We start from the raw sequence: 27,870 nt of genomic DNA, 5'->3' as shown, positions 1-27,870 counted from the left end.
AATGATGTTTCCTAGAAAAGAAGAAATAAATAGACATGATTATGATTTTTTTTATTAATTAATTCATTTCCATTAATTTTCCATCTTTATTTATTTATTTATGTATATATACTTCACTTTTCCATTTTCAGTTTTTATTTTTATCTATTTATTTCTAGTTACTATAAATATAAAGTTATTTTTAGTAACTTTATAAATATAAAGTTATTATAACTTTATTTATAATAAAGTACACACTACCAAAATACCGATTTAGGTGTTTATTTTATTACTTTATCTATTTGCGTCTGTAGATTTCTCTTAAATTCACCAAAAGTAAGCATAATTATTATTTTTATCATTTATTATTATTTATTTTTTAATTAATTAATTTCCATTAATTTTCCATTTTTATTTATTTATGTATATATATACACTTCACTTTTCCATTTTCATTTTTATTTGTATTTATTTATTTATAGTTATTATAAATATAAAGTTATTTATAATAATTTTATAAATATAAAGTTATTAAACTTTATAAATATAAAGTTATTATAACTTTATTTATAACATAAGTACACATTAACAAAATACACATTTAGGTGTTTATTTTACTACTTTCTCTATTTGCGTCTGTAGATTTCTCCTAAATTCACCAAAAGTTAGCATTAAATAACAGTAGTCAACTGGGGAAGTTTCATGCTGATATCTATTAGTGACATTTTTACACCCATTAGGGGTGTCTATCCTCTTTTAATCAATTTATATTCAATTAAGACAACAAAATAACGTTTCTACGAGAAAACAACACAACATAAATCTCTAATAATTATTCGAATTGTAGTAACAGATAATTATTTAACCGTATGTATTGTTCAGGGTACTTTAAAAACAATGACACCCCTGCACTCTACTCAACATGGTACAGTCCAGAGTTCCCTCCACTATAAAGCCGGTTGGAAGCCTTAACTTCCGGTTTGGCCATTAGGAGCCGGAAGCAGCAGCAGCAGCAGCAGGTAGCAGGATGCTACAAACATTTAGCTAATCAACAACAGGTAGCATGCTAACAGTGTTTATAATCACAGAGATTTCTCTCTAGCTAACAACAAACACTAAACAAATAGTTTTACTATGTGTGTGAAGACAAAACGCAGAAGTAAATTAGAATAATTTTGAAGTTAATTGCCAATTAATCCAGGTGACTGAGCTGCTCCTTCTATTAGCTTTCTATTAAAAACATCTTTTACCCACATTAGTGTTTCCGGGTCATTAGAGACCCTAAACTAATGATAATAAAACACCTGAACAACTTAAAAACAACCAACTTTCTTCTTTTTCTTTCTCTTTTCAGATGACAAACAACACATCTGCATCCCAGCAAACATCTGGAAGAGGTATTTAAATCATTTACTCAAGTCAAAGTAGTAATAATACCACAGTATACAAATATACTCTATTACAACTAAAAGTCCTGCATTCAACATAATATTAGCAACAAAATGTATTTAAAGTATTTAAAGTAAAGAGTGGATACTGTCGGTGTTATACTGTTTTATTATTGGTGTGTAGTTATTGAGATAAGAGACTGTCTTTAATGGTTTTGTTGGGATTGCTGGTGGTGAATTTATTATTGTTCTTCTGTTGTTTTTGTCTCAGGCTGGTTATTATTTATTGTTTTGCTTCTTCGTGTTTTATCGTGTGTTTTCTTACAAAGTGAAAGTTTTATATTTACTACAGCAGATCTTTTATCTCTGTAACCGGCACACAGTGGCCTCCACTAAGGCTGAGCAATATACCGATATTATATGAGACTAGATATCGTCTTAGATTTTGGATATCGTGATGTAGTGATATCCAAAATCTAAGACGATATCTAGTCTCATCAAAGAAAAAAAAAAGATTTTGGATATCGCATTAATCTATTCCTGGTTTTAAAGGCTGCGTTACAGTAAAGTGATGTAATTTTCTGAACTTCCCAGACTGTTCTAGCTGTTCTATTATTTGCCTTTAGTCACTTAGTCATTATATCCACATAACTGATGGTTATTTATCAAAAATCTTATTGTCTAAATATTTTGTGAAAGCCCTTTTTTCCTCTTTATTTAATGATAGCTAAATAACATCTCAGTAAATTCATATCTATGTATTTATTTGTTACTAGGGCTGTCAATCGATTAAAATATTAAATCGCAATTAATTGCATTATGGTCCATAGTTATTTGTGATTAATCACAAAATAATCACACATTTTCATCAGTTCAAAATGTACCTTAAAGGGAGATTTGTCAAGTATTTAATACTCTTATCAACATGGGAGTGGACAAATATGCTGCTTTATGCAAATGTATGTATATATTTATAATTGGAAATCAATTAACAACACAAAACGATGACAGATATTGTCCAGAAACCCTCACAGTATGTATGTAGGACTATGACTTGCCCCAAACTGCATGTGATTATCATAAAGTGGGCATGTCTGTAAAGGGGAGACTCGTGGGTACCCATAGAACCTATTTACATTCACACATCTGGAGGTCAGAGGTCAAGGGACCCCTTTGAAAATGGCCATGACAGTTTTTCCTCGCCAAAATTTACCGTAAGTTTGGAGTGTTATTTAGCCTCTTTCCCTACGAGCTAGTACGACATGGTTGGTACCGATGGATTTATTAGGTTTTGTAGTTTCATATGATACCAGTATCTTCAATCTAGCTTTAAAACTGAGCCCGCTACAACCTAAAAATCACAAGTTGCGATAATGTGTTAAAGAAATTAGTGGCACATAAAGTCGTCCTCTCACATATCTGACTGGACTAATCGAGCTCTGTCGTAGCAGATTACTAACTCTTGAACGTTAGTGTATGGAAGAGGTTTAGTCCTCAATAGTTAACGAGGTAAATGTCTTTAAAAACAACACATTAAATTGTCTCTCCTGCAACTGAACTCACCGGAGGACGGATTGATGGATGTGTCAGGAACAAGTAAATGTTATTTGAGCAGTCAAGGTCAGCACTTCATAGAAAAAGAATAAAGACAATCTTCTTTCTGTTTTTGAGTCTCTGCGGCCTGCTTGTTAAACTCCGCCAGCAGCTCACCTGATTCAGCTGTAATACAGTATCGATCAGGTTATTGATCAGGTATTGTCTGAGCATGCCAACACAGATCAGAGCTGTGATGAAGAGTCAGGGTTGCTCTGCTGCGTATCGATCGCTCAACACGTTGTTATGAAGATGTGTTTCTCATTCATCAGCTTGTTTTCTCTAGTTTAACCATGAATATGTGTCGTATCAGTCGTATATAAAGGAAATCAGAAAGATACGATTCAACATCTTGCCTCTGGTTTAGTCTCCTCAGTATCACAGCTGTATTCAGGAGCTCCTCTTTAATGAATTTGTGTGTTTTCTATTAGCGTGCACATTAAATAACCCGCCGCAGTAATAACGTTTGTCCCCTGTCAGGGATCAAACCGCGAGGAGCGCTGCTGATGGTGCAACCGACCGTTTATCCTGCTGCCGTTCCTCTTCCTCCTCCTCCTTCTCCTCCTCCATAATGTTTTACATGGGTGGGGTTTTTTGTTTTGTGATGTGTTTTTCTCTCTGAAACGTTCTCATTGTTTTCAACATCACCAAAAAGATGAACATCCAAACTACAGTTTTATTTTCTGTCGCTTTCATCAGCTTCGTCTTAATGTCGCTGCATCAACAGCAGAGAACAAACTCTTCCTCAGGATTTATTTTAATAGTAGAAACCTTTTTAAATCTGCTTTTGAAGTTTCTACTCCGTCTAAAGAACCACTGTATGCTTACTTAAAAAACAAACAAGACAAGGAACTTTACTTTACCGCCGACGATGTGCCAAAGCATACAATCAGTCTTTAGATTGACTTCCTTCCCTCCAGGCAGCTGTTGTTTTTATGACACTTTCAACTTAAATATTTACACAAAACATCAGGAATGTCTCCTGTTAACATGCAGCTGCTGCTGGAAACATGTAATCTAATAGAAACACCTCAGTTAAACAGGGAGATTGAGGTGAAACGGAGCTGTTTGACAGGATTTCTTTCTCAGCAGAAACTCAACTAAAATTTCAAATAAGAAATTTTCAAATAATTTCAATAAACATGGCCGTTTAAAGGTAACATACTTTGGGCAAGTATCTAACAGTACATAGTTAATCGCAAATTAAAATGAATTTGCATAATGCGGTAAAGACATGAGTGGTGTTAAAATTAATTTGCATTACCTCGTTATTGTCGCGTTAACTTTGACAGCCCTATTTCATAAAGACTATTTATTGAATTACCAGAAAACATGCTATATCATGATAAATATTGTTTTTCGAGATATGAAATGAGCCATATCGGAATAGAACATTTTGTCCGTATTGCCCAGCCCTAGTAGTGGAATAAAAAGTACCTCTGATGTGTAACTCGAACTTGTCCTGAAGTACAATACTTGAGTAAATGTACTTAATTACATCCCATTGTTAACAATCTAAATGAATTAAAAGTAAACTCATGTTACATGCGTTTTCCACTTTCATCAAATCGACGACAAATTGTGACACCGTGTGTGTGTGAACGGGTCGGAGCGATGAATCACGCCGACCTCTGACCTCTCCTGTCGGAGTCATTTAAAACAACATCACACAGCTTTTCATCGCAGCTTTCCAGGAATAGACAGACACATTTTTTGTCAGCTCTGTTCTTGAGACAAATGAGAATTGATTTGAAAGTTCCAGTAAAGTGAACTGAGAAACATCATCTGACCTCCTCCTGCAGCTCCCTCTGCTCCTCCCCAGGTGAGCCGGAGGGGAGGAAGAAGAGGAGGAGGAGGAGGGAGGAAGAGGAGGAGGTGGGGGAGGTATCCTTAGCGCTTCACGGACACGCTGTAATTTCCTTTGACAACATCTTAAATGGCTGCTGCTGATTTTTGTCGGCTGGTGCAGAGCGTAGAGGAGAGGAGGAGGAGGAGGAGGGTTGATGTAACCGGGCTGAAATCACCGTCTTAACATCCCAATCTGTCAGAGTATCTGAAGACGAGACGTCTGACAGGCGGCGGCGCTGCACAACGTGTCACAAACACCAAAAAAAAAAGAAAGCAGACACTCACACACACTCGTATTTACTCCGCCGTGTGCTGAACTTGCTGATTTGAGAGGTTTCACAGGATCATCTGTCCCATACAGTAGTCACTTCTCTATATTTGGGGATTTGGTTTTAAATGTCTCTCTCTGCTCTGATCAAAATGCTCTTTGAAAACACTCTTCTTCTGTGGTTTGTTTTATGTTGCTTCATCAGTGACTTCAGCGTGTCTCTTGTTGGAGATCAATGGCTCAACTTATGTCCTGTAAAATCATTATTATACAGTTTGTGTCATATTTTTTGCTTTTTTTGGGGGGTTGAAAGGAAATGTACTCGCACAGCAGAAAAACAGAAACACATCTACAATGTAATGTACTAAAAAAGCCTTTTTTTATTATTTTAATTATTGATTAATATGACAATTAGATTCTTGATTAATTTATTAATTATTTATTTATTTTTGTATTTAATAAAATACACAAAACAAACACAACCTCACAAAAAGAAGATAAAAATAAAGAAAACTCTGAGACAAAAGGAAATTAAAGGGAGGTAAAGACAGGTAGAGTGTATTTAATATTTTATATAGCCCCTCTTCACTAAAGCAGATGTTTTTCTACCTCATGTTGTGTTGCGCTGCATTTTGGTGTTTTTTTAGCAATTATTTTTCCCAAAAGAAATTGGCTTTGCAATGTATTTTGTTCGGGAAACTTAAACTCAGATAAGCTCTTGATTGAACCCAACTAGAATAATTGTATTTATTATCTGGGGACACTTTTCATCCAGAATCCCCAACATAATGTTTAAAGGTGTAAATGTAAAATAAAGATTTTGTAGCGGGCTCAGTTTTAAAGCTAGATTGAGGACATATATACATACATTTGCATAAAGCAGCATATTTGACCACTCCCATGTTGATAAGAGTATTAAATACTTGACAAATCTCCCTTTAAGGTACATTTTGAACAGATACAAAATGTGATTAATTTGCAAATAATCGTGGTTAAATATTATAATTGATTGACATCCTTACATATTACGTATCTGCATTTACTTGCTTCTAGTTTCCGTACATTTTGAGCATAATGTCTGGTATGTTTTTGTTATATTGATTTAATTCCACCAGCGTTACATGTACGTGCATTAACCTTTTATACTGTATTAGTTTAAAGTTTGTATTTAGAGACTCAGTATATCAGCACAAGCTGCTTTTCAGTTGTCATCAGAAATTTGGGATTTTCCTTCCAGGCATTCAAACCCTGTGAATTTTCAGATGAGTAATATGTCAGCAAATTGTAAAACTCACCAACAGAATCCAGTTTACTTAGATTTATTACAAGGCTGTTTTATTGGACTGCAAACTTTTCCTTTTTCTTTTTAACTCAGTACATGTGTGTGTGTGTGTGTGTGTGTGTGTGGAGTGGGGGGGGGGGCTCTTTGGAGGCCGTTTGAATGCACCTGCAGCTTTTGTTCATGTTTGTTTTCAACACTTTGTTCAGAGCTGAAGTGTCTCCTTCAAACTATTTGGGTCTCGTTTTGAAAGAAACAAGCTTTTGATGCAAGGTTTCGATTTGTTGATTCAACAGCCAGTCAGTGTCAGAGAGGGAAAACATGGAACACCTGGAGGCAACGAAGAAGACGTCTTTTTAATTGTCGTGTCAACCTGTTTTCAGTCGGGTTTCAGGGTCTCTGTCAGGCGTTTTGTTTTTGTCTGGTTGGTGATCCAGTGTTACTCCTGACTATAGCGGTGTCGTCACATGCATCTCAGAATGAAATATTTTGAATAATTTATAGTATAATAATAATATTTGTTGACTAAAACGACCCGTTCTCACTCCCGATTCGTCAAATACCGCCGCCCCTTTAGCGTCTGTATGAGACGCACCAGGCTTTCAACTTACTTCAATGTAAACCCACCCATGTCAGTATTTGAGAGGAGATGATAGTGACATCATCATGTGTGCAAAAACATAAAATGTCACAGAGTGAATCATGGTTTTGGTATACAGTGTAAATAAAGAACACACAGCATTTTTAGGTTTATAAAATGTTTAACTATGTTGAATGTATGGAGCTTTAATGTTTGCAAAAACATACAGACGACATACAGATTTACAGGATCTATTCATCAACATGAACCCTTTCTCCTCGGTCTATCTACAGAACCCATTTATCATATATTAGACTACATTGTGTTATCTAATATGATAATATAGGCTACATTTATAAACGGATAAGACACTTCAGAAGACTGAAATGTATATTTCACTCACTCCACCATCCCAGCAAAGATTATATAGTAGACCTACTAAAGTTGTTCAGCTGGACATGTGGCAACTGTTGTATAATGTGAGAGCTTGTCCAAACATAATAAATGAGTTTCATTTAGTTTACTAATTGCTTGATAATGTAATGAACTAGGATTTGGTTTGCAACGGAGAGAAAAGGTGACAGATGGATCTTTTAGCAGGTTTATTTTGAAAGATAAAAAGTTAAAAAAAGGTAACGTTATAAATAGAAACTGTGTAAACACGCTTTAAAAACAGATGTGCGTACAACTGGCGGTACCGTGAGGTGGTCGGCTTGTTATTAACACGGTGTGTTTCTGTGTAACGTAACGGCGGATGTGTCTCTCATTCAGAAGCCTCATTATGTTCGTTTAACGTTACACTACGTTGTCCATCACGGTCCCGTCATCTACCGCTTTTTTCTTCCTGACCGCAGACGGCCAGCAGCTCCCGCTTCTCGATGTCTCGCCACACATCCATGTTGTTCTCATCCGTCGTTCATCTCCGGTGTGTCTGAAATCATTCCTGCCACCTTCCCGTCGTTTGTTTATGAGCAGCGGCGACCTGTGACCGTTACGTCACGGACTGTGCGCCCTCGTTTCCAGGTTTGTCCTGCCCCGTTTGTTAGCGACCCTGCTCCGTGCCATTCACATCGAAATTGACCCTGGTCTGACCCACCTGTCGACCTTGGTCGTAAGGGCAAGTCGATGAACGCGGGTTAACCCTTTCATACACACAACCAACCCTGGTGCAACCCTGGTTGAGTCCTTGGTGTGAAAGGGTTTATTAGACGTCAGAGCAACTGCCGTAGTATAAAGAGAGAGAAAGTCCAATTTTGGCTGGTGGGAGGACGGATGGGTCCAAACCCATTTTTTTCCCACCCTTAATGGATAAGTAGCTCATACAACCCCACTTCAAAACACCCGAACTATCACTTTAAAGCTTGTAAACATGTTTTAGTAGAAACCCAGAAATACAAGTATGAACCTGAAAATGAGCTCCTTTAAGTAGCATCAGAGTTCTTCCTCCACCGCTGGTATAAGATAGCAGAAAAATGAAATACTCAGGTAGAGTACAAGTACCTCAAAATTGTACTTGAGTACTTTCCAGCAGTGAGCGTCGGAGTATGAATTAGATTTTAGGCGTTGAAGCTCAGACGTGTTGTTCACCTGTAGCGCCGTTTAATCCGTTTAATGTTTGTGGCTGCTGATCAATAGAATACTGACAGTCAAATCTGACGTATCGACCCTTTAGGCAGCAGACGGGTGTGTGTGTGTTTGTCTTGGCGTGTTGAACCGCGCCCATCTGCTGCCGAGGTTAAAACAAAACGCTAAGAGCATTATATAACATCACTGCACCACCACCAGCACAGATCTGCCTCCTAATGCAGGCTGCCAGGATCGCTCTTCAAACTCCGCCGACATTACACAGGGGAGTTTGCATCTCGCTCCGGCGACCCGTCGGCGCGCGGGGAATGTAAAGGAAATCACGTTCAGTCTAGTTAGATGTGACAGGCTCAAACGGCTGCGGCGTCTTTTGATGAGGCGGCGTCTTCGCGGTGTTAATATAGGTTAATGCGACGGCGGGAACATAAAGGTATACAGCCGAGAATAAACATGACAGCAAGAAAGGAGGGAGACGCTGACGCACTTGTCCAAACGTGGCCCGACAAGTGGAGCGGAGCTGACGGGAGCACGAACACACACTTATGTACACACTCGGATATATATACGTATATAAATACACTCTATATGCACACACACACTCTGGGAGCAGCGCTGAGAGAGAATCTGTGTTGGTGTAACTGTCTGTTCCTGCGACAACACTTTCATTTCAGCTCTGACCCAAATAGACCCACATGGCTGGCACTGTGTGTGTGTGTGTGTCTGTACTTGTACAGCTATCTTTATGAGGACCAATTTGAGGTTTAGACCTTCAGAGTGAGGACATTTTTGGAAAGTGAGGACATTTGGGACTGGCCAAAATGTACAGAGTACAAAATACCTTTAAAGGCCTGTTTGAGGGTTTAGACTTGGTTTTCAGGTTCAGGTTAGATTAGGTTAAGGTTAGGGTTAGGGTTAGGGTAAGGGTTGGGGTCAGGCATTTAGTTGTCATGGTTAGGGTTGGGGTCAGGTATGAACGCAGTATAAAACAAGAAAATAGATATATATGGGAATTAGGTCCTCGGGGCACAGGCGGGGTTAGGGTTAGATTAGATGTAGTGATGGTAAGGTTAAGGGTTGTTATCAGACATTTAGTAGTTGTGGTTAGGGTAAGGGTAATGGTACGTGTAAACAGGCTCCGTCCTTTCCACGCTTCCCATTCATTGTCTATGTAAGCAGCCGCGCAATGCATTCTGGTAGCGTGGCGTCGCGATTCGAGAAACGGAGCGTCACAACGCCCGCTCCTCATTTGCATAAAGTTGAGGGCTCGTCTACTTTATGAAAATCACGGCCGTCCGACGCGACTCGCCGCCTCTCGAGACTTCCGAGAATCTTTTAAAATAAACGTTGTTGATCCAAAATAAAGAGATTTAGCAACTGCACGGCTTATTTCTCGCCTCAAATGTTTTCAGAAACACATTTCGGTGAACTATTTTCGTGAAATAAGAGAAGAAAGTTTCCAAACGAGCCTCCATATTGTTTCCGGTTTGAAAGCTGGGAGCAGCAGCCCACGGAGGCAAAGCGTTCGTCCAATCAGATGGGGACAGCCTTGTGTCTAGTGGCAGCCCACCAAGCGTCCAATGTTGGGAAGCGTCGCGTCCCCTCGCGATAAAAAGCGCCCCTGTGGACACGTACCATTAGGGTTGTTGTCAGGCATTTAGTAGTGATGGTTAGGGTAAGGGTTGTTGTCAGCAACCTTTACTATCAAAAGAGCCAATTTAGGCCAAATAAAATAAAAAGAAATCTGTCTGGAGCCGCAAAACATTTTATCATTGTGATGAAGGTAACACAGCCTATTATGTCTAATGCATTGAGGGGTCCAAATGCAAATGAGAGGCAGGACATTGAAGAAACATCTCAGGACATTTGGCTGGAAGCTGTTTCTGGCTTTTCAGCAAATCCAGTGTGCTTGTCCTTGAAATGTCTTTCAATGTTATTTTTTTTGTTGTCGAATCTGTCCACACAATATTACATTCTCTATTTTCCTCCAAGACTTTTCTTTTTTTTGGGATTTAGAATCCATAGCTAGCCAATTGAGCTCCTGAGGTTGAGCACCCGGCCGTAGATGACGCACATTTTGGTTGACTGAAATTTTTAGTATAGTATAGGCTACAGATTTTTGCAACTGGAGAATGTAGGAATCACCGTAGACCTACAAGAATGATAAATCAAAATGTTAAAAAAAATAACCGTTATTCATTTTTTTTTTAAATCCACAGGGAGCCACTGGAGAGGGGCTTAAGAGCCGCATGTGGCTCCGGAGCTGCAGGTTGCAGACCCCTGAGTTAGGGTAAGGGTTGTTGTCAGGTATTTATTTGTCATGGTTAGGGTTTGGGTTAAAGCGTCGCACCCTAATTGGGTGGTTCGAGGGGCTTTGTATGCCTTACGGGCACTTTTAAAGGGTTCCTTTATTTAAAACCATATTTGGTAGGTTAAAATCCCATCGGAGAAAAAACAACAAATAAAATAAATGTGTAAATTGTTTAAAGGAGGCACAGCAAACAATATTATAATATTATTTATAGATTTCAGTCGTTGTATTATTTTATTCGTGCAAAAAGGAATGTTAAGAATTATTTTGTTGATAGAATTAATACGATTAAATAAGCACAATATATATATATATATACACATATATCTACACACCAGTTGAGTAAAGTGCTTGGGTTAATTGCTTAAAACATAAAAAAAAAAACGAAAAAAGGAGTTGTAATTTATAAGTGCTTAAAGGACAATAAATACGAGATATAAATTTGTGTTAAATATCAATAAAAATAAATATATATAAAACCATTTTTACAACTTCATGCTTAAAATACACAAGTAAAAAGACGATAAAATAAGTGTATTATATGTGCATATATTCATGTAAATTACCCAATGTCGATTAATTCAGGATGCAGATAAAAGAATATCTTTAAAGAAAATAGTTAATTTAAATTTTTCAATAATAAGGTGATCCAATAAACAGTCATATGTTGTGATGGTTAGGGTAAGGGGCTAGGAAATGCATTATGTCAATGAGTGTCCTCACAAAGATAGAAGTACACGACTGTGTGTGTGAGGGTTTACACCATTTGTGAGGTCTCACCAGCTTGAGGAAACGTTTTATTTTTGAGGTTCTGAGGTTAGAAAACCAGATTTGTTTAAGATCGAGGTGAGGCCTTGAGGAGCCAAATGCGCTCGCAGATGTAAATACAGAGTCGAAATGTGTGTGTGTGTGTGTGTGTCACTTAAAGGTGCACTACACCCCAATTTCCTCGCCGTGTACCTTTTTTGTGAACGTCGAACAATCCTTCTTTCGTGATTGTTTCAAAAGTTTCGACCCCGTCGGATTTCGGTTCGCTGTTGATTTGAATGGGATCTGTATTCAGGTGAGAAAGGGGCACACACTATACACACATTTACACACACAGTCAAACACACACACACACACAGCAGATGGTAAGTGTGATTCAGCACCGAGCCCGGTTCCTGAAAAATAGCACAGAGGTTTGAATACAGTCTTTGTGCACCCAAGACCTCAATAGCCTCGATACAATTGTGTAACGGACCTCCTTTCACAGAGATGGAGAGGCCGAGGGAGGGAGGGAGGGAGATGTGGCACAGAGAGTAAGAATAATGGAGGGAGATCGAGTCAGAGACGACGGAGGAAAAAGTAGAAGGTAAATTGGAAAAAGGAGGAAACATTTGAGGGAAAGACGAGGGATTGAGATGTAGACAAAGAAGAGAAAGTGAAAGAGCATTTGGAGGAAACGAGTGCCGAAAAGAGAGACAGAACAGACGAGGATGTAGAGAGGAAAAAGGAATAAACCATGTGGCCAAAAGTATGTGGACACCGTAACGTGTGCTGCTCTACGTGACGTGAATGGTGCAAATGACGCAACGCAAAACTCACTTCATTCGCGCGAGTTGAAATATTCAAACGCGAGTGAGAAATTTGCGTGACGCTGTGTCGTGAAAATCCTCTCAGTGTTGAGATTCCTGTCGTCACTGACGTCCTGACGTTGTGGAATCAGAAATGGAGGAAGTAAATCGTGTATGTATGTGTGTTCACCCAGAGCTACGATAGTCCATCATATCTGTACAGAGAACGGACCAAACTCTGTGTAGAAACCACAGACTATCTACGGTAGAAACAAAAACGTCGCTGCTGTATTTATGACTTTATGTTGAGTGTTGATGGAGCAGCTGCAGAGCCTGGCTCTGATCGATCCAAACTCCATTCAGAAAACAAGCATTTTAAAAGTTGTTTGCTTGTCATCTTGCGGACAGACCTGACAAAGCATGGATTTAGACTTTTTACAAATCAGCATTATTATGTAGTTATTTCGGCATCATTTTGATCCGTTTATTGTAACAAAACTACGGTAACCTCCGCAGTTAGGTTTAGGCAACAAAACCACTTAGTTAGGTTTAGGAAAAACATCATAGTTGGGCTTAAAATAAGTACGTAAACTAAGTAAAATGCATGTGTAAACAACGTAACATAAGTACTAACGTCACTTCAAAATAACTCTACAACTCTTTGGGAGATGAGAGTCCTGTGTTTGTTGGACCCCCACATGCTAAAATGTTTGCATTCTTACACGCTAAACTAGGACGGTGAATGTGGCAGTAAACTCAAAGTACAGCTGAATGCTGAAGGGAATGTCATTAGTTCTGCAGGTTTTTTAGTCATAAACCAAAGTATTGGACAAATTAAAATGTTGACTTGATGATGGCGCTAGAGGAAAAGTCAGAGGATCATCAAAGTTATTAAAATTCATCCTGAGAGGGACGTGAATGTCTGAACTGTTGGAGAAATATAATAATAATGATGTACTCATTGTACAGGAAAAATGTGTGCACAACTACAGTAAATACGGATGCAGCCTCTATTCTCTACTATATTTTGACAAATTGTCAGCCTTAAAACTTTGCCGAATTATCTATTAGCAGCTCCTGTTTGCAGTGAACCCATTAATGTACAGACAACTATCACTGGATTACTTTGATACTGAAGAAAACTTAAAAACGTGAAGATTCTGCAGGTATAAGGAGCGTCTTTTTCTATGATTTTTAAGCAGATTCGAGACATTTCACTCAAAACCACGAATGATGGTGGTAAAGTCGGGATCACCGTAGTCATTAGGGATCATCCTCAGGGGAACGTGAATATCTGTAACCTGAAACCTGAGACTGAAATATGAAGCTCTAACAGGAGAAGTCTTGAGTGTCGGAGCGCGGCACGTTGTAGCTGTAAAATTAGCAGCTTCTCGTCTCACCTGAAGAGGTGTCATGTGTAGCATCTCAACACGTTTACATCATTAACACGTTCAATTTGAAACACAAGATGTCACAGTCAGGTTTTCCCCCCCTGGATAGTACACCTGCAGAAAACACCTCAAGTACATTTAAAGTTCCTAGAAAGTGAAATGTGACTCTGCATTAGTGAAGTACGGCTTTAACTTGATGATCTTCTATTTAATTCAGTCGGAAACTGACCCAGAAAACTGAGTTAAACCGCTGAATGTTTTATCGCGTTTCTATAAAGTAAAATTCAGCTCACCGTTAGCAGCACAGGGAACATATTTTTTCACATCTATCTTGCTATTTCTGATCATTTGTAACCTGGATCGCTTCATGGTATAAGAGAGGAAGAAGACCGAGAACAAAGAGAGTTAAAGATTTCAGAGTTTGTGCCGTGGAAGGAGTGGAAAACAGTTTTTACTCTTTAAGAGGAAGCAACCAACGAGATCGAAGTGAGCAATTTCCTCCAGTTTACTCAATTATTTCATCGACGTATTGATTTTTAACAAACATGTAAGCAGTTTTCAGGGAAGTTGGAAAGCAGTTTTGTCACTTTCTGTTTGGGAAAAGTCTGAAAATCTGAGCCAGAAAAAAAAAAACAGCCAGAGAAGTGAAATGAAAAGGTTTGAGAATGAGGGCAGACTGAGAGAGAGATAGAGAGAGAGGGCAGGTTATAAGAAGGAGAGAAGAAGAGGAAGAAGAAGAAGAAGAAGTGGAGGGTGTAAAAGAGCGAGTGATGAAGAAGAGGGGAGACAGAGAGGAAGGAGACCGAGCAGAGGGAGAGACGATGAAGCGAGACGAGAAACAAAAGGAATACTAATAGATGAGAGATGTGACTGAACACAGTTTCTCAATATGTTCAAGGTCTTTACATGTCGTCCTATATTGAGGTCGTATACGTGTGACAGGCTACCATCATCATCTTCATCTTCATCATCATCGTCGTCTTCAGCTGCATGAATTAGACGACTGATCCAGTGGAGGATGAACAGCTTTTAGTATCAGCCCGTTCCGATCATTCCAAGGGCGTCAAATACCGAGGTTTTGTCTCGGTTGTCTGATACCGCCACACAAAACGCCCTTTAGCGCCGGTATGAAATGCAACGAGCGTTCCATTAACTATAATGTAAACCCGTCCGCGGCAACAGTAAACGCTCCGAGAAAGTGCGCCGAGAGTGTGGTGACGTAGTTTACATTTTTTTCCGGATATTTTTGTAATAATTTTCAGATATTTAACTTTCTTTTGGATATTTTACTGATTTTTCTTTTTTTTGGGGGGGGGAGTGAGGTGGATGTTTTACTAATAATTTTCTGATATTTCACTGTTTCTTTCTTCGGATATTTTTCTAATATTTTCAGATATTTAACACATTTTTGGAATATTTTTTAATAACTTTTGGATATTTTACTAATAATTTTTTTATGATATTTTACTAATATATTTCACAGATTTATTTCTTCAAATATTCCATAGATTTTTTTTCTCTGGATATTTTACTAATAAGTTTGGGATATTTTACTAACATTGTTGGATATTTTACAGATTTTTTGGGGATATTTTACGAATAACTTTCTGATATTTCACTATTTCTTTCTTTGAATATTTCACAGATTCTTTTCTAATATTTTCAATATTTAACAGTTTTTTTTAGAATATTTTACTAATATTTTTGGGATATTTTACTGATGTTGGGGAATATTTTACTAATACGTTTCTGATATTTCACTATTTGTTCTTCATTGAATATTTCACAGATTTTATTTCTAATATTTTCAGATATATAACATTTTTTTAGGATTTTTTTCTTATAATTTGGGATATTTTACTTTCTTTGTGATATTTTGCTAATCATTTTCTGATATTTCACTGTTTCTTTCTTCGGATATTTTTCTAATATTTTCAGATATTTAACACATTTTTGGAATATTTTTTAATAACTTTTGGATATTTTACTAATAACTTTTTTATGATATTTTACTAATATATTTCACAGATTTATTTCTTCAAATATTCCATAGATTTTTTTTCTCTGGATATTTTACTAATAAGTTTGGGATATTTTACTAACATTGTTGGATATTTTACAGATTTTTTGGGGATATTTTACGAATAACTTTCTGATATTTCACTATTTCTTTCTTTGAATATTTCACAGATTCTTTTCTAATATTTTCAATATTTAACAGTTTTTTTTAGAATATTTTACTAATATTTTTGGGATATTTTACTGATGTTGGGGAATATTTTACTAATACGTTTCTGATATTTCACTATTTGTTCTTCATTGAATATTTCACAGATTTTATTTCTAATATTTTCAGATATATAACATTTTTTTAGGATTTTTTTCTTATAATTTGGGATATTTTACTTTCTTTGTGATATTTTGCTAATCATTTTCTGATATTTCACTGTTTCTTTCTTCGGATATTTTTCTAATATTTTCAGATATTTAACACATTTTTGGAATATTTTTTAATAACTTTTGGATATTTTACTAATAACTTTTTTATGATATTTTACTAATATATTTCACAGATTTATTTCTTCAAATATTCCATAGATTTTTTTTCTCTGGATATTTTACTAATAAGTTTGGGATATTTTACTAACATTGTTGGATATTTTACAGATTTTTTGGGGATATTTTACGAATAACTTTCTGATATTTCACTATTTCTTTCTTTGAATATTTCACAGATTCTTTTCTAATATTTTCAATATTTAACAGTTTTTTTTAGAATATTTTACTAATATTTTTGGGATATTTTACTGATGTTGGGGAATATTTTACTAATACGTTTCTGATATTTCACTATTTGTTCTTCATTGAATATTTCACAGATTTTATTTCTAATATTTTCAGATATATAACATTTTTTTAGGATTTTTTTCTTATAATTTGGGATATTTTACTTTCTTTGTGATATTTTGCTAATCATTTTCTGATATTTCACTGTTTCTTTCTTCGGATATTTTTCTAATATTTTCAGATATTTAACACATTTTTGGAATATTTTTTAATAACTTTTGGATATTTTACTAATAACTTTTTTATGATATTTTACTAATATATTTCACAGATTTATTTCTTCAAATATTCCATAGATTTTTTTTCTCTGGATATTTTACTAATAAGTTTGGGATATTTTACTAACATTGTTGGATATTTTACAGATTTTTTGGGGATATTTTACGAATAACTTTCTGATATTTCACTATTTCTTTCTTTGAATATTTCACAGATTCTTTTCTAATATTTTCAATATTTAACAGTTTTTTTTAGAATATTTTACTAATATTTTTGGGATATTTTACTGATGTTGGGGAATATTTTACTAATATGTTTCTGATATTTCACTATTTGTTCTTCATTGAATATTTCACAGATTTTATTTCTAATATTTTCAGATATATAACATTTTTTTAGGATTTTTTTCTTATAATTTGGGATATTTTACTTTCTTTGTGATATTTTGTTAATCATTTTCTGATATTTCACTGACTTTTTTCAGATATTTTTCTAATATTTTCAGATATTTAACACATTGTTTTGGATATTATATATTATTATATATTATTATTTTCTAATAATTTTTGGATATTTGACTAATAACTTTGGTTATTTTACTGATCTGATGAAGGTGTCAGTCTGTAGGTCTGCCTGGTCGTTCCCAGTCGGTTACTGACATAATCATATTTCTATTTAAAGCGGCGTATGTGGGGTCACCTGAGGACATCCAGCCAGCCGCTCACTCGCCCGTGTTTTGTCCTCAGCGGAGGATCAGAGTATGTTTGTGTGCTCATGCGTTGCCCTCCGCCTGCATTCATGCATACGTGTTTGCGTGGGTGGAGAGTGTGTGTTTAGGTTTATGATGCACTGACCTGAAAGGTGGTGAGCGGATTGTTTTTCGAGCCTGAGAACAAACAGGAGCGACTGTATATACGAGTCTCTTCTGACCAGGTGACTCACTGTGGATGAGGACTATATTTATTTATTTTTTAGGAGGGTCGTATAGGCTCGGCGAGAGCACGCACGTGTCAGCCGGGAGTGCGTTTGCCGGCTCAAACGTGAGAGCGCTGGAGTGAGAGAGTCGGTGTGTACATTCAGCTGACTGCCTGGTATCCTGGGAAGACCCGTCACACAGGCCGGGTTTCCACCACATCACACACCTACTGAGCTTTCTAATGCGGTACAGGAGATTCATAGATCTGGTGTGGGTCATGTATGAGACGAGTCCTCACTTTGACCTTTAGCTCAAAGTTTTCCCAAACCTCTTTTTTTAAACTTCCTCTCAGGCAGGTCCGTCTGATGATGAACTACAGAAAGATGCATGAATGTGTAGTTGTTTTATACTTGAGATATTTTACTAATAATATTCAGATATTTTACTTTGAGGTATTTTACTGATAATATTCAGATATTTTACTAATAATATTCAGATAGTTTGCTACTAATTTTAAGATATTTTATTTTGAGGTATTTTACTGATAATATTCAGATATTTTACTAATAATATTCAGATAGTTTGCTACTAATCTTCATATATTTTACTTGCTTTCGGATATTTACTAATTTTCATATATTTTACTTTTTTTGAGATATTTTACTAATAATCATATATTTTACTTGCTTTCGGATATTTAATTAATTTTCATATATTTTATTTTGAGATATTTTACTAATAATCATATATTTTACTTGCTTTCGGATATTTAATTAATTTTCATATATTTTACTTTCTTTGAGACATTTTACTAATTTTCGGATATTTTACTTTCTTTCTTTTGAAGGTATTTCCTGATCCATTAAATCTCCATTAAAACCGAGCTGTCACTATCAGTATCAAATAAAGGCAAAAAACATACCTTTGCACATGAATGACAATACACCTACAGAATATACACATTGAAGTATATAATATAATATATACTGTATATATGTGTGTTTGCACATTAATGTGTTTGTGAAAGAGAAACATCGAGAAGCTGCGATAAGCACATCCCATTTATAAATATGGCCGAGAGATAAATACAGAAGTAGTTAAATGAGCCAATAAAACTTCAATTATCTCTTCAATTATCTCCCGTCGCCATGACAACGCAAGATAACAACAGAGAGAAAGTGAAATAGCTGTATTGATTGGTATTTGGCAGACTGACTGTAAGCAGAGTGAGCCATGAGGGTGAAATATGACAAGTTTTGCTCATCAGTGGTGATGTGACAAGATAAATAATATGCATTTTCCTCTGTTATCTGACATTTCATGGAAAAACAATCAATCAAGAAAATAATCAGCAGATTAATCGATAATGAAAATAATCATTAAAATGTTCTTCATTGACTTCCTTTTGTTGGATGATTATAAAACACAAGTTTTATTTTAGGAAACAGACGTTTTAGTGGCTCAAGAGAGGAGACAAGTTTTTTCGGCAGCTGAGAGTATTATGGTATGCAGTGTTGGAATGTTACTAAGTACATTTACTCAACGTACTTAAGGATCATTTTGAGGTACTTGTACTTTGCTAGAATATTTCCATGTAGGTCACCTAAAAATGTCTTATTCAGTGTTCAGTTGTACTTAACTCCAACATCTCGTCTCACTTCTGGTTGCAAAAAACATCAACATCCACAAGGCAAGATGGCGAAGGACAAAAGACAAGATGGTGACGGCAAAAAAAAAAATGGCGACGGCCAAAAACAAAGACGGCGACGGCCATAAACCTAGACGCCGACGGCAAAAAAACAAGATGGAGACGGCCAAAAACCAAGACGGCGACGGCCAAAAACCAAGATGGCGACGGCCAAAAACCAAGATGGCGACGGCCAAAAACCAAGATGGCGACAGCCAAAAACCAAGATGGAGACGGCAACCAAACCAAGATGGCGACTGCCAATAAACAAGATGGCGACGGCCAAAAACCAAGATGGAGACGGCAACCAAACCAAGATGGCGACGGCCAAAAACCAAGATGGCGACGGCCAAAAACCAAGATGGAGACGGCAACCAAACCAAGATGGCGACTGCCAATAAACAAGATGGCGACGGCCAAAAACCAAGATGGAGACGGCAACCAAACCAAGATGGCGACGGACAAAAACCAAGACGGCGACAGACAAAAGCCAAGATGGCGACGACCAAAAACTAAGCTGGCGACGGCTAAAAACCAAGACGGCGACAGACAAAAACCAAGACGACAACGGCCAAAAACCAAGATGGCGACTGCCAATAAACAAGATGGAGAAGGCCAAACTCGAGGCTTCGAAACCGTAGTCCACACACCAATGGGTGACGTCACGGTGACTACGTCCACTTCCTATATACAGAATATAGTTTACATACTTATTTTAAGCCCAACCATGATGTTTTTCCTAAACCTAATAAGTGGTTTTGTTGCCTAAACCAAACTGCGACCGTTACCGTAGTTTTGTAGCGTGGCGTTCTCATGAAAAGCAGAATGACCTTGTAATATTGTAATATATTATCTATCATATTATTTGTTATCCCTTCCCATGAGATCAGGCTGGAGAAGTTTTCTTATAACTGTGATGTGAGCTGGACACAAACTACAGTTCCTGTTGAGTTCCTGTTGTCACACAGACGATCATCCCTCCTGATTTTAAACATTTTATGCGTGCAGAGATTTGATCTGTGAGAACGCAGCCTGTCAGGGGTCTTGTGAGGACGCGGCGGTCCAGCCAACCGATCTGTCAGAGCTGAGGCATCCGAGACAGGCGGCCATTACTTCATTTAGGGAGGGGGGGGGGGGGGGGGGGGGGGGGGGGGGGGGGGGGGTATTGACACTGCAAATGTCCTCATGTTAAAGGGATTATCACAGAACAGAGGAGGGGAAGCACCACGGACTGTCAGAGCAGCCTGCAGGGACTATATGTCACCAAACTATTCCCAGGGACGAATACTCACCTCCTCCTGAAATCACATTAAAAAGTGGAAAGGCCGCGGCCGACAGACGGCACATAAATCGAGCATGTAAACTTTAAAATCCAGGGAGGAGAAAACACAAAAAGCTGCAGTGACGTGGCAGTGAGCCGACAGCGGTGAATTATTTATTCTCATGTTGGAGGGATTATCAGTGAGGAGGAGGAGGAGAGCTGAGCGCTCTGACAGTTAATAGAAGGCTGGAGAGTCGTATTGTGGTGGGACGGAGGAGAGAAATGTCTCATTTGCACCATTTTTTTCCCGATTGAATAGATATAATGAGAGGTGTGATGATTGTTAGCAGGTTGCCAGCCAGTGTGTTCGCGTGAATAACGTCGTCTCCAATTTATCTCAGAGATATCCACCATTTGGGGAAGAAAAAAATGATGGCATAAAATTAAAAATAAACCGTTTATTAAAGAAGTCACTGGTCGCCAAAACAATCAGGAAGTGCTATTGTTCTGAAACGCAGTCATGGGGGTTTGAAAAAGGTTCATAAATAGTTAAATTTGACTCAATAATACACATTAGATTCTAACAGAAGAACCTCCTCATGCATCAGTGTTCACGTCATTTGTTTGGTCGCAGACATGCAATACGTCTCGATGTATCACGTTTACAGGCGGCAGATTTCATTACACAGTGAGGTCGACGGGTCAACAGTACAGACAGTGAACGCAACACGAGGCAACTATAGACTACAGAGTTAAAAAAAAAAATCAAATTTAAAGGAACAGTGTAGCATTTAGAGGGATCTATTGGCAGAAATGGAATATAATTAAAGCTGCAAGCAGCGATGATCGCATCCTGTAGATGTCTTCAGGCCGGGACGCTCATCAAACGTGACCATATGGAGTCGGGTTAGTTTCGTATTTCAAGGCGAGGCATCGAAATTCGTCGCAAAGCCAGGGCGTCGCCGTTCAACGAAAACTCCCCATCTTCACAATGAAGCATCATTAAGGTTTTAAGACTCTTCTGACAAATTATGAGGTGGATCTGATTAAATTGCAAGGCTGAGTACATCAATGTGCAGAACATGTCATTTCCAAACACAACACAAGACTTTGAATCAGGAGACCGCTGTTCGTGTCCCGTGTGAAACTAAAAGTAAGAAGAAGAAGAAACCTTTATTTGTCATAGAACATACAGGTACATACATGAAATTTGACCTCTGCATTTAACCCATCCTAAGTATTTTAGGAGCTGTGGGCTGATGCAAGCGCCCGGGGAGCAACTTGGGGTTTAGTGTCTCGCTCGAGGACACTTGGACATGCAGTCTATAGGAGCCGGGGATCGAACCGCCAACCTTGTGGTTAAAAGACAACCCGCTCTACCCACTGAGCTTATTTTGTCACGTCAGTCTTTAGTCTCGTTAGTCAGTGATGTTAACGTCAACCACGACCGTTTCCTAACACTAACTAAGTAGTTGTGTTGCCTAAACCTAACTTCCTGTGAAGTTTATTTTGAAAGGGCACTATGTATGTAACGAGCGTATATTGACACGCCGTCCCTGGTCTGTCCAAAAGTAACACAAGGTGTACCCCGTGTATCTCCGATGCCGAGGGGTACTAACCGAGCCCTCAGCGTGTTGGGAGTGAGAATGTGTGTTTATATTAATCTCTGTTGTTCGTATTGTTATCGTATACACCTGTAAGGACCTATAGTGTTCCAGCTTACAGCCTGTATTTAAAATGTTCTTGTATAATATTCCTTTGCAGTCTTTTCTGTGACAGTTTTGATCCATCTTTTTGTCTCTTTCTCCTTCGTTGTGTTTCATAATGGAAATGAATGCATGAATAAACTGCCAGAACAGCTGCATATGAAAAGCTATGTGTCGGCGCTGCAGTCGGTGTTTGCGTGCAGCCGTTCATCCAGGCGTTTGGAGATATGTAGGCCGACGCAGCGAGCAGGCAGAGGGACCGCGGGCACGAGCTGCAGACACATGGGAGGACGGGGGGAGTGGAGGAGACAGGGAGGGAGTGGAGGGGTATAGGAAGAGAGAGGGGAGGAGGGTATAGGAAGGAGGGAGGAGAGGAGGAGAGTTGTCCTCAGAATGACCCACAGCAGCACCAGACAGCCTCTCTCTCTCTCTCACAGCCTATATCTCTGCATGCTCGCTCGCTCTTTGCGGCGTAATCGGCTGAAAAAAGAGAAGCATGGCCGGGACGCCTGCACTCTTAAAAACAAAAAGGTTCAGAATGAAACCCCACAGATTTGTACAGATAAATACCTTTGTTTCGTTGTTCTTTGACTCGTTATATTCTGTGACATTTACACATTTTTGAGGTACTTGTACTTTACTTGATTATTTTCTTCTCATGTCATTCTTGTACTCAATTCAGACGGAAATGTTGTTATATTTATATATTATAATTATATTGTTTTAATTAGTTTATTTTGTTATGTAATCCTACTGGCAAAAATAGAGCACCCATAGTGTTTAGACTGGGTCACTGTTTTTGACAGCTTTTAATCAAAACTTGTGATTCTATAGATTAAGATGTTAAAGGTCCCATATCGTGCTCATTTTCAGGTTCATACTTGTATTTTGTGTTTCTACTAGAACATGTTTACGTGCTGTAATGTTAAAAAAAAAACTTTATTTTCCTTATACTGTCTGCCTGAATATACCTGTATTCACCCTCTGTCTGAAACGCTCCGTTTTAGTGCATTTCAACGGAATTGCAACAGAATTGCAACGGAACTGCGTTGCTAGGCAACAGCTTGGGTCCATGTGTACTTCCTGTCAGCTGATAACATTTACATACACTGCAACAGGAAATAAACTCGGACACATTTAGAATGTTTACATTTAAAATTGTGTCAAGGGTCTAAATATTGTATATTTGTGACATCACGAATGGGCAGAAATCTTGACGGCTTGTTTCAAATGCAGAGTTTCTGAATACAGGCTGTGTATATTTCCCTGTGGATTGAGTGTTTCGATACTTTCACAGTATTTATATATCACTTAAACCTGCTTTATAATAAAAAAAACATGAAAATCTCACTTTTTTATAATATGGGACCTTTAAATTAGAAAACTTTGAGAAGTGTAAGTGTGTTTCCATCCATCCATTTTAGTCCCATTTTAAATTTTTATGTAAAAGAACCTGAATGGAAACACACAACATAAAAATATATCAAAATATTGTTACCAAGTGTGCTTTTTTATAGTTCAGGTCAAAAGTAATGTCCAATAAAATAAAGTGAGAGCAGCATCTTAAATCTGTGTTTGTTTCTTTTGCTGTGTTCCTGATCAGCACCGAGACGGTTGGACCTCCAGAACGTCTACAGTCCATCTGGACGTGTGTCATGTGACCTCTCCACCTGACCGGAGCTGAACGCTGGCCAGACCCCATCAGGTGATACAAACGTGTTTGAGAAAAAAGTTCAAACTAGGGCTGGGTAGTGTTTTAAAGTCTTAGTACTGTGCTTAAGGTCAAGTTTGAGGTACTTGTACTTTACTTGAGTGTTTCCATTTTCTGCTACGTGTCAGAGAGAAATATTGTACTTGTTACTGCACTACATTTATTAAGTTACTAGTTAATTTACAAATTCAGATTATTAATACAAATTATAATCAGCACATAAATTGTTTTATTAAATTTTAATATAAAACTTTATTGATCCCTGGAGGAAAATTCACAAGTCACCCAGCAGAATATAAAATAATTAAAATGAGCTCCACCTTTGCACCTTAATGCTTCATTTATTATAATACAATCCAATAATATAATGAATGTTAATACAGGCAACAACCTCCAGGGTCTGAGAAGTGAAGCCAACGCTGAAGTGCCTTAAACCTGCATTCTCTCTAACAGCCAGCAGGGGGCGACTCCTCCGGTTGCTAAAAGAAGTCTGATTGTATAGAAGTCTATGAGAAAATGAGCCTACTTCTCACTTGATTTATTACCTCAGTAAACATTGTTAACATGAGTTTGAGATGAGACAAGATGGCAACGGCCAAATACCAAGATGGCGACGGCCAAAAACCAAGTGGCGACAGCCAAAAACCAAGATGGCAACGGCCAAAAACCAAGATGGCGATGGCCAGTAATGGCCAAAAACCAAGATGGCATCGGCCAAATACCAAGATGGCGACGGCCAAAAACCAAGATGGCGACAGCCAAAAAACCAAGATAGCAACGGCCATAAACCAAGATGGCGATGGCAAGTAATGGCCAAATACCAAGATGGCAACGGCCAAAAACCAAGATGGCAACGGCCAAATACCAAGATGGCGATGGCCAAAAACCAAGATGGCAACGGCCAAAAACCAAGATGGCAACAGCCAAAAACCAAGATGGCAGCGGCCAAAAACCAAGATGGCGACAGCAAAATACCAAGGTGCCGACAGCCAAATACCAAGATGGCAATGGCCAAATCCAAGATAGTGACGGCCAAATACCAAGATGGCAACGACCAAAAACCAAGATGGCGACAGCCAAATACTAAGATGGCAACGGCCAAATACTAAGATGGCAACGGCCAAAACCAAGATAGTGACGGCCAAATACCAAGATGACTACGGCCAAATACCAAGATGACGACTGCCAATAACCAAGACCGCAACACCAAATGCCAAGATGTTGACAACCAAAAACCAAGATGGCGACAGCTTAATACCAAAATGGCGATGGTGACGGCCAAAATTACAAATTTGAGGCTTCAAAACCACAGGCTGACGTCACGGTGACTACATCCACCTCTGCAGTCTATGGACCGTTCTGCATAATGAATACTTTTCGGTACTTTAGGTGATTTTGTTGCCGATACTTTTGTGCTTTTTCTTCAGTAATATTTTGAATGCATGGCTTTGGCTTGCAGCAGAGTATTTCTACACGGTAGTATTACTACTTTTACTAACACATCTGAGTACTTCTTTCACCTAAGAAGGTTCAACATGTAGACCTGTTTGTTTTCAGAGTGTGATTCCAACATGTGTTTTTTTTTTTTTTTATGAAGCATTAAATGTGAGATGTCGTCCTCATCGACCTGCCGTATAGACTCTCACACATGTGTAGACGTGTGTGTGTCGGTGGAAGTAGGTCAGTAGTGAAAGGGTTCTCGGTTGTCCTCACACGGCCTCTGTTCGGCCCGTCACACCACTCGTGTCGACTCTAATATTCTCTTCCTCCTCCTCCTCCTCCTCCCTCTATCATCCCCCTCCTCTTCCTCCTCCTCCTCCTCCTCCCTCTCTGCTCTGATTAGGAAGGGAGCAGGTCCCACCCCTGGTTCAGATGGGTCTTGTGGAGGTTAACTCTTCAGCTGCCGCCCTCTCTTATTCTCTTTCTTTATTCCCACCTAAAATCAACTCGTACCTCCCGCGAGGCCGGCGGTCGGCTCGTGTTTTCACGGACGCCTCTGCCAGACCGTTTGTGGCGCGTAGCCGGTGTTTTCGAGGGAGACCCGACGCCACAAAATGGGGCAGAGCTGTGTGTTGTGAAAGGACACGAATCAACCTTTTATTACTCTGATGTTTCATTCACTAACAGAGAGAAAAAACTCAGAGTGGCTCCGTGTTTCCAGCCAGTGAACTTCCAGGAAGGCTGGATAATGCCCAGATCTGTGAACAAATGGTGTATTACCTAACCCCAACCAGCTTTACATGATTTACAGTAGAGGCAGGAGAGGCGGGTGTTTGAGCTCACACTGCCATCTGCTGGAGGACGAAGCAACAACAAGAACCCTTATTTCACCACACAGGCGTTGCCAAAACGCCCCAACATGGCTCCCGAAAATGTCTCAGGCAACCTCTCGGACAAATTCACCTTAAAATCGGTTTAGTTTAATTAAATAAAAAACGTTAAAAGTATAGAAATGTAAAGCGGAGTGCGTTGAACCGACAGGTAAAAAAGGTGGAGTGAAGTATGAAAGGCAGCGGTTTGAATGTGAAGGAGAACAGTATGTCCCTGGACTGGTTGGACTGGTTTCTATGGCGCTGCTGGTTTCTATGGTAGTTCACCAGGCGCACTTGGCGACGGCGCTGAATACCTTGAATGACTGAGGCGGTCCGCCGAGGATTAAAAATACAGGCTCAGTGTGGGAATCAAGACTAAAGGAATGAAGCTGCTGCTGCCGACAGAAAAACAAAACAGCAGACGTGAAACGAAAGACGTTTACATTTATCATATTTGATTTCTGTCTGTAAATATTAACATAAAGGTTAATATTTCTGTTTTTAAAACATGACAACACATGTTCTTTATGTGAGATATTTAAGTTTCTAAAAACACCAATTTACAAACAGGTCACAGTGTAAAAGGTCAAAAGGTCACAATCCAACAGTTTCTGGAGTTGCTACGACAACGCTGAATTTAAATACAACCAGCGGTGGAAGTATTCTGATCCTTTACTGACGAGTACAATGAAGTAAAAATACTCCAAACTCAAAATGTATCACCTTAAATTAAAGTACAGACTGCTGTATTATGATATATAATTTCATATTATTATAATTTGTATTGATGCATTAAAGCAGCAGAAGTACTATGAACTGGAAATACTCAAGTACAGTATTATACAGTAAATGCTCTTAGTTAAAGTCCACCTCTGAACAACACGTTATATTTTCTGTGTAGCTGAGAAGAATACTGTTATTTGAGCTTTTGATCAACATTTTTAAACCGAAATCCAATCTGACATCTTTACGTGGGCCGCGGCACGACGCGGTCGGAAGTCGCACCGTGAGCAGGGAGGCCTGTCAAGGTGCGGCGAGGTCCAGGCGTGGAGCGCTGTAAAGCTGCGGGCTGCGATTCACCTTCACCCCGAGACTTTCCAAGCCGACATAGAGCCGGTCGCGGCGCACTGCCTCGTATGCGGGACTCCCCAGCCTGCCGTGTGTCGCTCTCACCCTCCAGCTGGCTGTTAACGAGGGTCTTTTGGCACAGAGAAGTACTCGTATCGGTACTCGTATCGGCGACTACCCAAATGTAAGTACTCATACTCGGTCTGAAAAACAATGGTATCGGTGCATCCCTAAATGTAAATATCAAAGAAGGTTGAGGATAAATATTAAAATGAGTCTTAAAAAAACAAAAAAAACAGTATCTGAATATTTAAACATTTTATTTTTTGCTTGCAGACAAAAAAAGATATCCATGAAAGTCCAGATATA

At 38.4% G+C, this 27,870-nt stretch overlaps 1 long non-coding RNA gene across 2 annotated transcripts in view; it reads left to right on the top strand.

Annotated features, from left to right (window-relative positions):
* The first annotated feature begins 981 nt into the window (after positions 1 to 981).
* Positions 982 to 27,870, top strand: part of LOC119502952 — a 30,208-nt gene continuing 3,319 nt past the window's right edge. The window contains exons 1-4 of one of the 2 annotated variants that reach the window (XR_005210225.1): positions 982 to 1,180; positions 1,334 to 1,376; positions 24,014 to 24,115; positions 25,965 to 26,277. This is a non-coding gene — a long non-coding RNA (uncharacterized LOC119502952). Of the gene's footprint in view, positions 1,181 to 1,333; positions 1,377 to 24,013; positions 24,116 to 25,964; positions 26,278 to 27,870 lie in introns of those variants that run through there. The other variant, XR_005210224.1, reaches the window with a different exon arrangement.

Source organism: Sebastes umbrosus, chromosome 15, assembly GCF_015220745.1.
Source record: "Sebastes umbrosus isolate fSebUmb1 chromosome 15, fSebUmb1.pri, whole genome shotgun sequence".
NCBI lineage: Eukaryota > Metazoa > Chordata > Actinopteri > Perciformes > Sebastidae > Sebastes > Sebastes umbrosus.
The sequence above is the reverse complement of the archived record's forward strand: the minus strand, read 5'-3'. Positions and strand labels throughout refer to the sequence as shown.